The sequence below is a fragment of the Macaca fascicularis genome, chromosome 13, assembly GCF_037993035.2.
Source record: "Macaca fascicularis isolate 582-1 chromosome 13, T2T-MFA8v1.1".
Taxonomy (NCBI): Eukaryota; Metazoa; Chordata; class Mammalia; order Primates; family Cercopithecidae; genus Macaca; species Macaca fascicularis.
This window is the reverse complement of record NC_088387.1, coordinates 118,192,098-118,198,009: the sequence shown is the minus strand read 5'-3', so window position 1 is coordinate 118,198,009 and position 5,912 is coordinate 118,192,098. Positions and strand designations below refer to the sequence as shown.

General features: G+C 44.9%; 1 long non-coding RNA gene across 1 annotated transcript; it reads right to left on the bottom strand.

Annotated features, from left to right (window-relative positions):
• Positions 1-418: 418 nt before the first annotated feature.
• Positions 419-5,414, bottom strand: LOC107127185 (uncharacterized). The gene is made up of 3 exons (XR_006691814.3): positions 5,297-5,414; positions 4,376-4,415; positions 419-3,256 (listed from the first exon to the last, which is right to left on the bottom strand). It is a non-coding gene; the product is annotated as an uncharacterized lncRNA (long non-coding RNA).
• Positions 5,415-5,912: the final 498 nt, after the last annotated feature.

Here is a 5,912-nt window from a genome sequence, read left to right as displayed (position 1 = left end):
CCCCCTGTGCAGGACAGTACCCCCCGTGCAGGATGGTATCCCTAGTACAGGATGGTACCCCCATGCACGATGGTACCCCCTGTGCAAGACAGTAACCCCCATGCAGGATGGTACCCCCTCTGCAAGATGGTACCCCCCATGCATGGCAGTATCCCCAGTGAAGGACAGTAACCCCATGCAGAATGATACTCCCCATGCAGGACAGTACCACCCATGCACAACGGCACCCCCCATGCAAAATGGTACCCCCCGTGCACGACAGTACCCCCATGTGTGCTCGTGGCACAGAGGTAGAAGAGGGGCTGCTGGCAGGGACTGAGTGGAGAAAGTCGGAGACTGTAGAAGGTCATTGGCCTGGGGTGGCCTGGACATGGCCAAAGAGAAGCCAGCCACAGGCAAAACAGAAGGAACACGAAGACAAATTAGGGTATTTAATTATCTTAGTGTTATTTCAGAGCTAACATTCATTTAATACATTTTATTGACAATGATTATGTGTCAGACTCTGTTCTAGGGCCTCAGAACCAAATAAAAAAGGCTCCTGCCCTTGCGGAACCCACATTTTGGTGGCCTCTCCCTCACCTTCCTGCAACTAAAGGCATATTTAAAATATTGTAGCAATTTAGATTCTCCAGATGGCATAGGAAACGTGGACCTTCCCCGTGGCCTGTACCCATCCCTCAACAGAGACAGGCAATTGCCAGCACCTGGGCAGTTGTCTGATGACCCCAATGGCCTACTCTGATCTAAAAGGCAGAGAAGCCCCGGCAAGGTTTGCTCCGACGACACGTGGACCGTGGGGCTTGGTGGGTGAGCGGCTCAGTCCCTGCTGGCAGTCTGGAAATCGCTCCCTTGCATCTTCTAATTATGTTTTCAGCCAGGAGTTCTGTTCACCATGGTTAGTGTTTTTTGTTTTTTTTTTTTTCCTTTTTTTTTTTTTTCGGAGTCTTGCTCTTGTCACCCAGGTTGGAGTGTAATGGTGTAATTTCAGCTCACTGCAACCTCTGCCTCCCAGGTTCAAGCGATTCTCTTGCCTCAGCCTCCCTAGTAGCTGGGATTACAGGCGTGCACCACCATGCCTGGCTAATTTTTGTAGTTTTAGTAGAGACGGGGTTTCACCATGTTGGCCAGGGTGGTCTTGAACTCCTGACCCCAGGTGATCCGCCCACCTCAGCCTCCCAAAGTGCTGGGATTACAGGCGTGAGCCACCGCACGCAGCCAGTTAGTGCTTTTTCTCATGGGTATTCTGTTCTGCTGAAGTTTGAACACGAATTTCCTGGTAATACTGTGATGGTAAGGGGGGAACTGCATTATGACCATTGGTCAAGTTAATAGCAATGGTTTAAAAATAAGCACAAGATGGAGGCTGACACTTAAACTATGTGGTCGGAGCACAGGCGTCACTGAAGTCACATGCGCACGCTTCCTTCTTCCAGTTTTTCCCCCTCACTCACTCATAGTCCACCCATAAAGGCCACGGCTGCAATCCATAAATGCGGGGCTCTGCTGCAGAGCCATGTGGAGGTGACTGGAATGTCTGGAGGCAGGACCACCATGGGGTTCAGCAGCTGTTGCTCAGCTAAGGGAGGCTTCCTCCACCATGGAAAAGCGCCTCTGCCAGCGGCCCTTCCAGAAGCAATTGCAGAGGTTTTCGCTTTGCGTGGCTACAGGTGAGACAGTGCTGTGGTCCTGCACAGGTAGCCAGGTAGCCAGGCAGCGGGATGCCCTGCAGGGGCCTGGCTGTGGGGGGCCTGGATCTGCCCAGCAGCTTCATCCGATGCTGACTGTAAAGGAGGCTCATGGTGTGCACCTTCAGGTGGTTAGCGAGCCCCAGTCTGACATGGGCGAATGTTCAGACTGCGTGGCCATTACAATATCATAATCATGATGTCTCAGAGGCTAAAGAAATGGTATTTATGATTCTAACTCCATTCAGCGATGTTCTCATGTTGATTCAGTCTGGGGTGCTGACAAGAGGATGAGAGAGATTCCAGCCTTTGGAGTCACAGTGATGGGAGGGGGCTCGCATCCACATGGGTGTGTAGCAGACACGGTTGGACTTCCCTGACATTCACTTTCCCTTTCCTACATTGTGGGACCATCCAGAGTTTCACCCTGAACCCAGGGACCAGCCAAAGACCCTCCTTCCCAGGTACCCTGGAACAAGGTATGACCCTGGCCCTGAGTTCTCCCAGGGATAGAGAGGAAGGGTCATGTCCTCAGGGGGCGAGCACGTCCTCATCCTCTTTCCCTCCTCTCTTGGGGCTGGAAAATATTTGCTTAGTGTGATTAGGCCTTTTGCAAATTAGCTTACCGGGAGAAATGCACAAGCGTATTTTTCCTTTGTCAATAGCAACGCAATATCCTTCCTTAGGATGATTTTCCCCCAAAACAGGAACCGTGCCTCATGGTAAGAATGGGAAGGTCAAGGGGTCTTCCTTCTAGGGACGCTCAGGTGGCTCTGCTGGCAGTGGCGTGGAATGGGCTGACACACCTGCACTCCATGCTAATGCCGTTGGTTACTGCTTCAAGGCTCTTGGACGTGCCTCCAGGTTAATGGACACATTCTGGATAAGGAAAGAAGTTGTTTTTCCTTTTTCTGTGTGTGGTGAATTTTTTTGGTGAGTCTTGGATCTGTGACTTGACCTCATCAACATCAGGCTGCCACATCTGGAGCTGGGAGCTGTTGCCGGGATCACAGGCTGGTTGGACTGTCTTAGTAGTGTTTCATTTGGGGAGGAAGATGGGGCCGCTCCATCTTCCTGGTGCCTTTCTCCCATGTGGGAATTAGATTGAGAGAGATTTTATGACAGAAGTTGCTGTTTGGCGCTGGTCCAGTTTGCAACTTGATAATCAGATGGAGATGAATGTAGTGAACGTGAAGATGCAGGGAAGTGGGAGTGTGCATCTGTGTGGATCAGCAGTAACCCCGGTGGGGTGGGGCGTTCATTTTATTCTCTATGTAAGCATTGCCGGCTTAGAGCTGGAAGGGAGCTTTCAGATCATCTGGTCAGATTTTACAGAACAGGAAAGTGAGATGCAGAGCCTGACAGCAACTGGACCATCATAGCCTCAAAGCTGGGCTGCAGCCTCTAACCACTTTCCTTCCCAGCCCAGCACGTTTCCCTCTGCAGATCATCTTGGGTTTCACATAAAATGTTTGCTCTTGTTGGTAGGCATATCTTTAAAATCCCTGTGAGTGGGTATATTTTACGCTCCTTTTCATATTTCCACTTGATGATTTTGTGCATAAGATCTAAAAATAAAATGCATATCCATCATTATAGATATAAATATAATGTTAAAAAATGATCACTCTTCCCCATCCCTTTTGTGAGCATGAAGTTAGGATCTACATGAAACTCAGGAAAGTTTACTCTTCTTGTTACTATAGCAAAAAAAAAAAAAAAAAAAGCTCTTGTAGTTTCAAAAAGTATAAAATATTTATCTCATTTTCCTTCTTCCTGAACCCCTTCTTTCTTTATTCACCTTCATATAAAAATGTAAAATTCCAATCTCAAATTGTATGCTTGTATTAGTCTTCCCAAATAGCTAATTGAGTTGAAAACACAGATTTATTTAAATATGTATATATCAGTATTGTTGCTTTTTAAGAATTAAAAATATATTTTAAACCTAAAAATATAAGGTGTTGATTCATTATACAGTGTGAACCACTGCAAACAAGCACTTGATAGAAAAATGGCTCTTCCTATATTGAAAAATCTGATTTGGTTGTAAGTATTTTGTCATTTGAAATTGTAGTAGTTTCTTATCCATCGACATGTAGGTTGTAGAAGCTAGAGCTGTTCTAGGGACTAAAGATATATATATATATATATATATATATATATATATATATATATATATCTGAAAGCCCATATATATTTCATATATATATGAAATTATATATATATATTATTTCACATATATGTTTTTCATATGTATGTTATTTCATATATATAATAAAACAGCCTTATCCACTAGGGACCTATGTTCTAAGCAGATGACAACTGAATTTACAGAAAACATTTGTCTTCCCCATGAAACTACAGAGATATGAGCAACATTATTACAGAATATTCAGAAATACTATTGCAGGACATTAATTTCCTAATTCTGTTTTATAGAGTTGGGCCAGAAATATTAACCTTCTGGGTTTATTATGAAAATGCAGAAGCATTCTTTTATTCAATTCTTAATCTTTGGGACAATAATTCATAATAATTTCAAAAATTTGAGTGTTGATCATTTAAAAATGTCCTACTGTGCACATTCAAGAGCTGTGCACATTCATTAAAAATTGTGAACATTTCTGCGGTCCAGACTTTCTGGGGAGATGGTCACAGGTAGGTTACCCCACGCCGGTGCTCACCTGCTGAGAGGTCATTTGTTCAGTTCTTTGCCAAGGTGTCCTGGAATGGAAAGGACTAATGAGTATGTTCAACTCAGAAACATATACTATTCAGGAAATCAGTAGTAAACTTGGAGAATTAAATAGGCCCATTCATAATTAAAGAGCTGAATTACTGTACTAATGAATTTCCTTCCTGGAAAGAGGAATCTGATGGTCTCATCCATCTGTTCCTTCTTCCTTCACTTTGTTACTTTTCTTTTCTTTCTTTTTTTTAAATAGTGTGTTACTGCTTTCTTAAATCAAGGTTACTCCAGCTCATTCTCCTTCATACTTTTTGATTGTTCTCACATTAAAAAAAAAAAAAAAAATCACCCATTGACTAGAGAAGAATTTTTACTGCACTTCCCTGAACTCCTTGTCAATTAGATTAGAAAACAGTAAGAGGAGTAAAAAGAGATTCTCATCTTGCTTTCCATACATTACAGATAATCACCCAGCACCCATTACACGGCTGCATTCAGCTACAAATGACACTGGGCATTCACTCAGCACTGAGGTCTGAATTTCTCAGCGCTGGCTGATTGGCTGATTGGCTGAGGTCAGTCTACCCAGCACTTTGAAGGGCTGCAGCTTAGGGCTGTTGGGCAGGGGGCTTGGCGCTAACTACTTTGAAAGCAGGCAACCGAGTGCTTTTGATTAAATATGGAAAAGCCAGCAGGGAGCCTTGGCAGCATGACATTTGAAATGAGTCCTCCAAAATTTTTTCAACTCTCGAGTGCTTTAATGTCTTGAGCAGGTTGAAATTAATGCAAAGCCTAAAAATGAAATGACGAGCATGCGTTAGGATTCCGTGGAACCCCGAGGAGGGCACCAAGAGGGCTGGGTGAAGCCCCTCTCAGTGGTGAACCCTGAGTTTCGCCTGAATCGGAGAAAGCATACCTGAGGTCGAGGGCAGATTATGGCTCTTAGTCCGCTTAGATTTCTTCTGACCATGCCAGCCACAGGGCTCTCTTGCTCCCTCCAGCTGCTGCAGAGCAGGCAACCTTCCAGGGCTTCCGGTGTCAGCTCTCCCCGCTTCCTGCCACGTGTCCAGCATCACAGGAAATCCGGCCTCCTGCGCCCTCACCCACTTCGACTTCCTTGTCTCTCAGGGCAGGGCCGGGACACGGATTTAGCACAAGTTATCTGTTTCGTTTTAAAATGTGAAATGACTTCCATCCTTCGTGACTGTGCTCTTCAGACCCAGAGAACAGGACGGACGTTCCCGCCCAGCCTTATGACTCCGTGAGCCTCTGTTTTCTTAACTGTAAAATGGAGCCAATATTGTCGCCCCTCCCTACCTCAGAGGTTGCTTGAGGAAGGAGAGAACCTCTGCAAAGAACTGAGTTCAGATGTTATGCAGACATAAGATACTATTATCGAAATAATAATAATCTTTTAGTTTTTGGACTTCTAAGCTTCAGCCTCCTCACACAGTGTTTGCTGTGGAAGCTCAATGAACAATTAAATTTGCAGATTTCCTTGATTAGTATTTTTTGTTCCAGAAGACAAACAC